The following is a 12,517-nucleotide window of genomic DNA, read 5'->3' on the forward strand; positions in this document are numbered from 1 at the left end:
AGCCTTCCAGAAACAAACAGAAGGGACCCTGCTGGAGCCAGGAGACGGCACAGGGTTAGAGCTCCACTCTGCATAGCCCCCAAGAGTTGGCAGGTTGGCCCGTGTTGGTGACGGTGATCCCCAGGCCCCCTGAGATCCTCCGGCTTCTGGTATTTGGGCCACATCTGATCCACCGGTGCTCAGAGATCACTCCTAGAGGCACTTGGGGAACCCTATATGGTTGGCTTTGTGCAAGGCAAGTGTTGCGTGAATATTTGTTCAGTCGGAGGCGCTGAGACAAGGAACTCGAGAGAAATTTATGTCATGGAGGGTCCAGGTTCTCTCAGACCTGTGACAAAGGTAGAGAGCCCCGAAATCTCCTTTTATTGATCATGGAACCTCTAAAGGGCGCAATACAGTGACGTTATCAAAAGTGTCAAAAAAGGGGCTGGAGCGACAGCACAGAGGGGAGGGCGTTTGCCTTGCACACAGCAGACCCGGGTTCGATCCCCGGCATCCCATATGGTCCCCCAAGCACTGCCAGGAGCAATTCCTGAGTGCAGAGCCAGGAGTAACCCCTGTGCATCACCGGGTGTGACCCAAAAAGCAAAAAAAAAAAAGTGCCAAAAAAGTTACAGAAAGAACATTGAGGCAAGAAAACAACAAAACGTGTATTGTTTCCTTGTATCCTCAGGCCAGTGCATTTGGCCTAAAGAAAGATACACACAGCCAGAAGGGAAACCTTTCTTGGCCTAGGAGCATTTGGGTTTGCATCCCAAAGACAAACTGGGCCGCACCTGAAATATACACGCTGGGCAAGCACTTGAAATTTGCATCCCAAAGAGGAGGCTGGTGCAGAGCGGGGAATCTACCTGCCCAAGATCGGGCTGGGCTTCTGTGAGAAAAGGAAAAACTGACTCGATATACTGAAATTTATGAAATTATTTACTGAAGGCAGTTTGCTTTTTATTTATTTATTTATTTATTTATTTTATGCTTTTTGGGTCACACCTGGCAGTGCTCAGGGGTTACTCCTGGCTCATGCATTCAGGAATTACTCCTGGCGGTGCTCAGGGGACCCTATGGGATGCTGGGAATCGAACCCATGTTGGCCGCGTGCAAGGCAAACGCCCTCCCCGCTGTGCTATCATTCTAGCCCCATACTGAAGGCAGTTTGAAGGGGGAAAATGTTCAGCTTCATCCAAACCAGTCAGGGCACACGAGAAATCTCACCCATCTTCATGGGTCCCTACATGGGCTCAACCTCATAGCTCAGTCCAGTCGCAACAGCAAGTGCCCTCTCTGTCGTACTAGCTCCTAAAGCCTCTTGAGAAGAAAAAAAACTGAAGTGTGTGCTTTCCCTGTGTGCCAGTCTGGGTACAGCCCCAGGAGTGTCGCGGGGAGTAAGTCCCAAGCACCTAGCCAGGAGTAGACCTGCATGTGAGTTTCAAAGAAAAGGCAAGGGGTGCACGGGAAGGAGCATTTGGTGACCGAGTGCCGTTCCCCTGGCTGGCCCAGGGCCACGGCCGGACAAAGGACTGGGGTGTTGCATGAACGTTCGTGCAATCGGAGGCGCTGAGATAGGAACGCGGAAGAAATGCATTGATTGGAGGACTAAGGCTCGCTCTGGCTCTCAGCAAAGGCAGAGGGCCTCGTGGACCTCCTTTTATTGATCATGGTAGCTCTAAAGGACGCAATATAGTGACGTCACCAAAGGCATCAAAAGATGTTACAGGGAGAACATTGAGACAATGGAAACATATTGTTTCCTTGTATGGGTAGGCCTATAGCCTCGGGAAAAGAATACAGAACTGAGAAGGGAAAGATACAAAACCGAAACTGAAATCTTCTTTGGGCTAAAAGCACTTGGATTTACATCCCAAAGACAAAGCTGGGCCTGCACCTGAAATCTACAATTTACAATATCAAAGGTCAGGCCTGGCTAACACCATCTTTATGTCAAAGACCAGCCAGGGTTTTGTGAGAGAAGGAAAAACTGCTCTTTTCAGTATGCTTAAATTATTTTTCTGAAAGCAGCTTTAAAGGGGAAATTGTTCAGTTTCATCCAAACCAGTCAGCACACAGGAGAAGTCTCGCCCATTTTCATGGGTCCCTATGTTCCTGTCCGTAGTACGGTACAGTATACATGGGCTCGCCCTGGTAGCTCAGTCCAGCCCCAACACTGGGGAGCAGAGAATCAAGGTCCCCAGGCTGGTCGGTAGTCAGTTTATTTCTCCTCCCCAGTGTACTCCGATCTCTCCCTTACAGCACATTCGCAGTCGTAATTTTGGTCGTAGTCCCAGTCACCATTGTTCCATCATCCTAGTCTCCTCGTAGACCTCAAAGTCCTCTACCCCTCTTACCCCTTACAGCATAGTTAAATAGAAATCATGAAGGGTGGGGGTACACACAGCTGGGGTTGGACATTGTCATAACAACAACAGAAGCAAAGCCCCTCCTTCAGGGGGAGTTCTAGGAGATTAACTCAAAGACAAGATCTCATCTGAGGGTTCAGCACTCCAGATTACTAGGTGATCCGCTCAAGGGCGGGACTCCATCCAGGGTGTATTGCTTTCTCCTCCCCTCAGCTAGTACTCCCCTCTGGCCCCCACGCCTGGCTGTCTTCCCCGGGGCCTCTCAGAGAGAATGGGCTCCAGCTTCCCTCCCCGCCCTGAGCAGAGCTCCCGTGTCCAAAGACCTCCAGAGCCTTAGCCACATCCATGCTCAAGGCCCCTCTCCACACGTTCGGACGAGCCTCACACATGAAGGAACCGGCAAAGGAACCCAGGTGTGTGGGACCCGGGGCTGAGACCTCCAAGCCTGCTCGGATTGGGACTGGGCCTCTTCCACCCAGATTCCCCATTTTCCAGTAGCTAGGCAGTCACACCCAGGGACTGTCCCCCGGCGCCCTGTGATCCCATCATCGGCCAACATCCAGAGACTTAAAAGCAAGCTGCCAGAACCTCAAGGCCACTTTGCAGCCACATGACATCTTATAGCCTACTTCTTCCTCTGAGAGAACCAGCAGGCTACCAAGAGTTTCCTGCCCGCATGGGAGATCCTCGCAAACTCCCCATGGCGTATTCATATGCCAAAAACAGTAGCAATGCTGGGGCTCATTACCCTGACCCTGAAAGAGCCTCCAATGCGGCATCGTTGGGAAGGACGAGTAAAGAGAGCCTTCTAAAATGTCAGGGCTAGGACGAATGGAGATGTTACTGAGACCGCTTGAGAAATTCGACGATCAATGGGATGATGATGATGATGATGATGATGATGATGATGATGATGATGATGATGAATATTTCTAGTCATTTTGTACGGACACAGTAAGAGTCTTAAAGGTTAAAGCGTAAAGGTTGGCTCTTCTTGGGGACATCTCGCTATATATTCCAGACCACAGTCCTCAGGCCAGGTTAGTCTTTCCTAACCCCAGCAGGGTCCTTATTCAGTTACTTCTTTTTGGGTCATTACAGAGTTTGTCCATGACCATGCTCTTAACTTATTACACTTATGGTACTTAGCTTGTTCCCTTTCAATGCCAGGGTAGCTTACAGCTTGCCCTGGGTCCATCCAGTCCCCTCGTCAGGATCTTCCTTTTGGTGCTGTTAGGAAGTAAGGGCAACTGAGGTTTAAGTCAAGTCAAGAGGATGGATGGGGGGGTTGGAGCAATAGCACAGTGGGTACGGCGTTTGCCTTGCATGTAGCCAACCTGGGTTCGATTCCCAGCATCCCATTTGGTTCCCTGAGCATGGCCAGGAGTAATTCTGCATCTACTGGTGTGCCCCCCCAAAAATAAAAATAATAAAAAAATAATAAATAAATAAATACGATGGATGCCCAGAGTAAATATTATTTCAGAGTCAATTAACTCCCATGGGGCTGGAGAGATAGCACACCGGGGAGGGCGTTTGCCTTGCATGCAGCTGACCCGGGTTCGATTCCCAGCATCCCATAGGGTCCCCTGAGCACCGCCAGGGGTAATTCCTGAGTGCAGAGCCAGGAGTAACCCCTGTGCATCGCCAGGTGTGACCCAAAAAGCAAAAAAAAACAAAAACAAAAACAATTAACTCCCATGCTGCAAAAGCATAGCATCGACTGTCTTCCTGTGTCTATACAAAAAGAACATTGCTAAACCATGCAAGTAAAATAAAGGAAAGACAAAAGCAATATAGGATTATTAGTGCTTAATGGAATTGGGTGTGCCTCAGGGGCACTGTTGTGGGAGTAGCTCGATAAAACTAAGCTCCCTGAGGGGGGGAGCAAAGACATTCCAAAGTTATCCAACACCTGAGCATTGTAGAGTGTGGCCACAATAAAAGAAGAGCCAAGCCGTCCAAAATTACTTGTTAGGAAGACCAGGAAACCACAAGTGATGTTAAGAAAACGTGGGTCCTGAGAGATATAACACAGAGTCAGGAGTTTACTGCACGCAGCTGACGGCTGTTACGCCCACAGCTCTGCAGATGGTCCCTGAGCAAAGCTGGGTGTGGAACAACAACTAAAAGAATCTAACGAGAAACAGGTTGGAACAATAGTACAGCAGGTAGAGGTGCATGTGGTGGACCTGGGTTCAATCCCCAGCACCCCGTATGGTCCCCCAAGTCCTCCAGGAGTGATCTCTGGGCTCAGAGGCAGAAATAAGACCTGAGCATCACTGGGTATGACAAAAAAAAAACAAACACCTCTAAATAGCTAAATTAAAAACAGGTGCTAATATGGGAAAATGGAGGCATGCACTGCAAAGAAGGAAGAAACGTCTCCCACAGCCTGCCGTCACAGTGACCACGACTGATGCTCAGAGCAGTAGAGACCAAACAGTGCGTCTGGGAAGAGGAAGAATGAATCTTGTTTATTTCTTCACTTGTGTTTTGGTCCTGAAGGTTTAACTCAGAGCTGGCTCCACATTTACACAACAAATGCTCTGTGGCTGGACCACCTCCTTGGTGCCAGTAATCAGTGTTTTCCTTCCTTCCTTCCTTCCTTCCTTCCTTCCTTCCTTCCTTCCTTCCTTCCTTCCTTCCTTCCTTCCTTCCTTCCTTTTTCTTTCTTTCTTTTTTTTTTTTTTTTTTGCTTTTTGGGTCACACCTGGCAATGCACAGGGGTCACTCCTGGCTCATGCACTCAGGAATCACCCCTGGCGGTGCTCAGGGGACCATATGGGGACCATTGAACCCGGGTCGACTGCGTGCAAGGCAAACGCCCTACCCGATGTGCTATCACTCCAGCCCCTCCTTCCTTTTTCTTCCTCTCTTTTGTCTCACTTCTTTCTTCCTTCCTCTCTTCCTTTCTATTTTTTCTCTCCTTTTTTTGGACCACGCTCCACACTCAGTTCTGATCAGGGCTTTCCCCGGCTCTGTGCTCAGGGATCACTCCTGGCTGTGTCGGGGACGTATGAGGGGCAAGGATGGACACAGGTCAGCTGCATACACCAGCACCTTGCCCACTGGACTATCTCTCCGGCCCCTAATATGCACTTTGTTTTTTCTTTTTGGGTCACACCCAGCGATGCACAGGGTTTCCTCCTGGCTCTGCACTCAGGAATTACTCCTGGCATTGCTCGGGGGGCCTTATAGGATGCTGGGAATCGAACCCGGATCGGCTGCGTGCAAGGCAAACGCCCTCCCCGCCGTGCTATCACTCCAGCCCCCTAATGTGCACTTTTATACTTCCCCATCCATCACCACAACAGAAAAAATAGAGTTCCCCATTCCTCTAAAATATCCCGCCTGCCCTTGGCTCTCCCGTCCCCTCTTGCCTTTCCGTGTCTGCTTCCCTTCTTCCTCCTTCCCGACATCCGCTCTGCACCCAGGCTCCAGGGACAGAGAACTGCTGATGAGCTTCGTGTCACTAGAGATTACTTTGCATTTTTCTAGAAGAATGTATAAAACGAAGCAGATACTTTGTGTTCCTTTTGATCTGACTCTTTAGCTTCGTATAATTATTTTAAAGTTCATGATTTTCTCCTCTGTCTATGTCTTCCTTGTAGCTTGTAGATATCACAAAGAAACCTATTGTATTTAGTCACAAGTGGTGGACATTTAGGTTGTTTCTTTTTATTTTTCTTCTTTTTCTTTTTCTTTTTTTGTGGTTCTTACAGCGAAAGGTGCCACAGGACCCTCTGTGCATGCAGCTTTCTATGGACAGATGCTTTTCTTGCTCCTGGGGAGTAATGGTGCTGTAAACTTATCTTTTTTGGTTTTGTTTTGGGGCCACACAGGGTACAGAGGGTCAAACCTGAGTTCCCATAATCAAATACATGCGCCATCTTTTCAGCTACTCCAACTTTTTGGTTTCAATTATTTTTTCATTTTTTGGTTTTCGGGCCATACCCAGAGATGCTCAGGAGTCACTCCTGGCTCTGTACAAAGGAATTACTCCTGGCAGTGGGATGCGGGGATTGAACCAGGTTGGCCATCTGCAGGTACGTGGCTCCTGCTGTACTATCTCTCCAGGCCTTTATTTTTTTTTTTCTTTTTGGGTCACACCGAGAGATGCACAGGGGTTCCTCCTGGCTTTGCGCTTAAAAATTATTCCTGGTGGTGCTCGGGGGGCCATATGGGATGCTGGGAATCGAACCCAGGTTGGCCAGGTACAAGGCAAACACTCTACACAGTATATTATTACTCTAGCCCCTCACTTTTATTTTTTGGCCACAACAGTCCTGGCTTGATGCTCAGGGATGACTCCTGGCAGTGACTCGAGATCCCAAGTGATGCCAGGGATCAAACTCGGGTTGGCTGCATATCAGGTGAGGGGTGCCTTCCTTCCGGTACAATCCGTCTAGCGCCAAGTCAACCTCTTAAACTTTGACTTTCTCATAAGTGCAGAGTAACTTCTTTCTTTCTTTCTTTCTTTATTTGCTTTTTGGGTCACACCTGGCGATGCACAGGGGTTACTCCTGGCTCTGAACTCAGGAATTACTCCTGGTGGTGCTCAGGGGATGCTGGGAATCGAACCCGGGTCAGCCGCATGCAAAGCAAATACGGGGATTGAACCAGGTTGGCCATCTGCAGGTACGTGCTATTGCTCCAGCCCCAACTTCTTTATTTATTTTGTTGTTGCTGTTGGGGTAATGTTGTAGTTCCTCCTGGCACAGCTCCCTGACCTTCCAGGCTGCTGGACTGGTGTGGGACTGCTCCGAGTCCTGACCTTGTTTGGGGCCAGCCGTTGCCAAGGGAACCAGCATTAGGCCTTGCCACTGGCCGAGGAGGCGGGGGCTTGGGCAGGGCAGGGGGAGCCGCCCCCGGTGGTACCCGTAGAGCTTATCGCTCCCTCTGCATCGGCTCCGAGAGGCCGTGTGAGTCTCTGACCAGAGTTCACCTTCCCTTCCCGCCTCACGCTCTGCACATCATGCATTCCTTTCTGCCCCCATAGGATCACTGTTATCCCCGAACAAACGTAGGCTACACGTCTCTGTCCCCTGGGGGTGGCCCTGACTCGGCCTGCTGCACGCAAATCCAAAGAGCACCGGGGTGCTGTCTCCGCTCCAGCCCCCCAGCGATGACTTCTCACAGTTCTCGCGTGAGTTTCCTGGAAAGTGTCTGCTGTGAGCCAGGGAAAAGCTCAGAGAGCGGGAGTATGCAGTTTGTGCGTGGGGACCGCTTTTTGTTTTTGGGTTTTTGGGTCACACCCGGCAAAGCTCAGGGTTATTCCTGGCTCTGGACTCAGGAATTATTCCTGGCAGTGCTTAGGGGACCATACAGAATACTGGGGATCGAACCCGAACCCGGGGCCGGCCTGGCTCAAGGCAAACGCCCTCCCCGCTGTGCTATTCCTCTGGCCTGGGAAATCACTTTGATCTCACACTCTGCATTGTCTCCTGAGCGCTGCTGGGAGCCAGCCTGGGTGCCCTGCCCAGAGCAGCCCCGTAGCACGGACTGTATAATAAAGCCTAATTAAACAGGCTGTAGCGGTAGTACAGTAATTGCCTTGAAGGTGACTGACCTGGATTTGAGCCCAGGCACCCCGCATGGTCTCCTGAGGCTGTCAGGAGTGTTCCTCGAGCACTGAGTCAGCATGAGTCCTGAGCACTCTGGGTCCCCAAACAACTAACAGAACAATGAAAGTAAATAAACAAAAACTAATAGTTGGGGAGCCGCAGCGATAGTACAGCGGGTAGGGCATTTGCCTTGCACCGCCGACCCGGGTTCAATCTCCGGCATCTCGTATGGTCCCCTGAGCACTGCCAGGAGTAATTCCTGAGTGCAGAGCCAGGAGGAACCCCTGAGCATTGCTGGGTGTGACCCAAAAAGAAAAAAAAATAAACTAATAGTTGAGAATATCTTCCTGTGTTTTTTTTACTTGGGGGCCATGCCTGGTGATGCTCAGGGGTTACCCCTTGTTCTGTATTCAAGAATCATTCCTGGGGGCTGGAGCGATAGCACAGAGGGTAGGGGGTTTGCCTTGCACGAGGCCGACCCGGGTTCGATCCCCAGCATCCCATATGGTCCCCTGAGCACCGCCAGGAGTAATTCCTGATTACAGAGCCAGAAGTAACCCCTGTGCATCGCCAGGTGTGACCCAAAAAGAAAAAAAAAAAAAAAAGAATCATTCCTGGCGGGCTTCGAGAGGCCATACGGGGTGCCGGGGATTGAACCAGGCTCGGCAGGGTGCAGGCAAGTGACTACCCACTGTAATATCTCTCTAATCTCTAAGGGTTTGCTCTGTCCCTGTGCTCAGGGATCACTTTCGGCAGGCTCGGGGCACCCTGTGGGATACCAGGGATCAAACACGGACCGGCCATGTGCAAAGCAAATGCCTAATCTGCTGTTCTAGCTCTCCAGACCCTAAAATTACATTTAAAATATTTAACTGCAATAGGAAAATAAATTTTTTACATTATTTAATTACTTATATAGAATAAATTTATAATAATCAGTATTAATTCTATTTACTTTTATTGACTTACATCCTGAAACCATGTTAGATGTATTCATTAGTAAGAGAAGCTTATTTTGCATTCCATGGAAATTTCTATCAAGACTATTGAATTAGGGAACTACAGTGATTGGACCGTGCATAAGACACTTGCCTTGCACGCAACTAATCCAGGTTAGATCCCTGAGAACCCAGACGATCCCCTGAGCACCACCCAAATAATTTCAGGCATGATCCCTGAGTGAAAGGCCAGGAGTATGGTCTGAGCACTGTCAGGTGTGACTGGGTAGGGCGTTTGCCTTGCACGTGGCCGACCCGGGTTCAATTCCCCTGCCCCTCTTGGAGAGCCCAGCAATCTGCACAGCAGAGCCTCATAAGCTATCCATGGTGTATCCAATATGTCAAAAACAGTAACAAGTAAAATATATTAAAAAATTAAAAAATAAAGATGGGCTGGAGTAAAAGTACAGCAAGTAGAGCGTTTGCTTTGCACGCGGCCAACCCTGGTTTGATTCTCAGCATCCCATATGGTCCCCCGAGCACCACCAGGAGTAACCCCTGATCATCTCCCGGTGTGATCCAAAAGGCAAAACAAATTTTTTTTTTTTTTTTTTTTTTGCTTTTTGGGTCACACCTGGTGATGCACAGGGGTTACTCCTGGCTCTGCACTCAGGAATTACCCCTGGCTGTGCTCAGGGGATGATATGGGATGCTGGTATTTGAACCCGGGTCAGCCGCGTGCAAGGCAAACGCCCTACCCATTGTGCTATCTCTCCAGCCCCAAAAGGCAAAACAAATTTTAAATTAAATTAAGACTTAGGGTCGGAGTGATAGTTCATCAAGTAGGATGTTTACCTTTCACTTGGCAAAGTTGGGTTTGATCCCCGGCGTTCCATAGGGTCCCTGAACCCCGCCAGAAGTGGTCCCTGGATATAGAGCCAGGAGCAAGCCCTGAGCACTGCCGGGCATGGCTCAGTACCAAAACACAAATCAAAGAAGACTACTGAATTAATTTCCTGGGACTTCTATAACAAACCAAACCAAAACCAAAAAAATAGCACAGCGGGTAGGAAGGCCACCTGCCACGCAGCCAGTCCAGGTTTGATCCCATGAGTGTAGAGCCAGTCCCCTGAGCACCTCCAGGAGTGATCCCTGAGTGTAGAGGCAGAAGTGATTTCTGAGCACTGCTGGGTGTGCTCCCAGTGAAACAGACAAACGAAGAGGAACAAACAGAAAAAGCTTGGGCCTGGAGAGATAGCACAGCAGGTACGGCGTTTGCCTTGCACATGGCCAACCCGGGTTTGATCCCGGCATCCCATCGGGTCCCCTGAGCACCACCAGGAATCAATCCTGAGTGCAGAGCAGGAGGAACCCCTAAGCATGGCCTGACTTTGGTGTGGCCCAAAAAAGCAACAAACAAACAAACAAAACAAAACAAACCCACAAAACTATTGGGCCACTATTGGACTGCATAAGAGGTGAACCGAACCTCATGGTCTGACACCAAAGTGACAATGTGTTTCTCTGAGCAATAGACCCTAGAGGCGGTTCACAGAGGCTCAGGAGCGACCCCTGGCGTCGACCATGCAAGGCACGTGCCGTCCTGGTTTATCTCTCCATCACCACCCCTCCAACTCGCTTTCTATCGAATGTTCCGGGTAAAAAAATAGAATCACACCGAGTGGTCTTTGTGACAGGTCCTTTCATTTAGCACCTGTCCCAGGTCCGTTGGCGTCAGCACGCAATAATCCTTCATCTCCTTTTACTGCTCAGGTCCACGGGATGAGTCACGGTTCATCATCTTAACCCCCCGCAGCTGAGGGGCCTCTGGGTTGTTCCACCCTTGACCTTTAGTAGCTGCTGCCCAGCCCCAGGTATGTTTCCTGCAGACACACCTAGAAGGGGAGGCGGAAGGCCAGATGGCAGCTCGAAGTTTGTTGGTGTTTGTTTTTTCTCCGGTTTCGGGGCCACACCAGGGGTTACTCCTGGCTCTGGGCTCAGGGATCATTCCTTGTGGTGCCCAGGGGAATGTATGTGGTGCCAGGGATCGAACCTGAATCAAGGCAAACACCTCCCTGCTGTCCTCTCGCTGCTCAATGGCCCCTTTGTAAGCCGCCCTGAGCAACGTTATTTAGGTCTTCTCTCTGTGTCTCGGTCAAAAGTTGTTGGGGCCAGAAACGCATACAATAATAAATACAGCAGGTAGGGCCTCTGGTGCTGTCTCGGGTGGTCCCCTGAGAACCTTCAGGAATGACCCCCGAGTGCAGAGCCAAGAGGAAACCTTGAGCGGGACCCCGGGGGTGGCCAAAATCACTAACAAACAGCAGTAATAATGCACAGTCCAGGCTGGAGCATGCTTTGCAAGCAAGGGCCCAGGGTTGGATCCTGGCACCTCATGAACCCCACAAGCACCCCTGGGTCCATGTTGGGATGAACTGCAGGGGACCCAGAGGGGAAGGAGGTACCAGGGTACCAGAATAGACTCACTGGCCCCTGCCTGGTTGGCCACTATGCTGACATGGCGTATGGGGGGTGGCAAGTGCCTGGACTTTGGGGTGGACACTCAGCTGCATCTGAGACCACTTGCCCTACTTGGCACTGAGCTGATGATCACCCTAACCCAATTTTTGGGGGAGCCTGGTTCTGAGGCTGAGGCAAAGTATGCTCTTCGCAGGAGAAGGAGCGATCTTAACTTAAATTCAACCTTTTTTTTTTTTTTTTTTTGCTTTTTTGGATCACACCTGGCGATGCTCAGGGGTTACCCCTGGCTCTACACTCAGGAGTTACTCCTGGTGGTGCTCAGGGGACCATATGGGATGCTGGGAATGGAACCCGGGTCGGCCATGTGCAAGGCAAACACCCTACCTGCTGTACTATTGCTCCAGCCTCTTTTATCCAACCTTTGTTCTGTGAATAGTCTCACAGGAAAGAATTTCAGAAGACAGCTGATTTAGCAGGTTATTATTATTATTATTACCATTATTATTATTTTGGTGGGGTGGGGGTTCAAAGTACGGGGGTTAGGTCACACCCAGAGGTATTCAGGGACTATTACTGGCTCTGTGCTCAGAAGTGACCCTGGTGGTCCTGGGGTGGGAGGGGGACATCCAATCAGGAGTGCTCTGTGCAAGGTAAGCGCCCCTTCTGTTCTCTTTCTGTACCCCCAGATCACTTCTTTCTTTCTTTCTTTTTTGCTTTTTGGGTCACACCTGGCGATGCACAGGGGTTACTCCTGGCTCTGCACTCAGGAGTTACTCCTGGCAGTGTTCAGGGGACTCTATGAGATGCTGGGAATCAAACCCGGGTTGGCTGCGTGCAAGGCAAACGCCCTCGCCCCACCCGCTGTGCTATCGCTCCAGCCCCTCAGATCATTTCTTGTCTCTCCCAACATTAATTTCTTTTTATGGCTTTCTGAAATTCATCGCCAAGCATCCCCCACCCCTTCGTCGGAGATGATCAAAGACCACCAGTTATTTCTATTTATTTATTTATTTATTTTGCTTATTTGGGTCGCCCCCCTCGATGCTCGGGGGTTACTCCTGGCGGTGCTCAGGGGACCCTACGGGATGCCAAAGGCCCTCCCCGCTCGGGCCCCACTAATTAGTTTGAGAAGTGGAAGGGGCGTGTCCAGAGCGCGTTCCTCTCCGGGCCCGGGCAT

The sequence above is a fragment of the Sorex araneus genome, chromosome 1 (assembly GCF_027595985.1).
Source record: "Sorex araneus isolate mSorAra2 chromosome 1, mSorAra2.pri, whole genome shotgun sequence".
Classification (NCBI taxonomy): domain Eukaryota; kingdom Metazoa; phylum Chordata; class Mammalia; order Eulipotyphla; family Soricidae; genus Sorex; species Sorex araneus.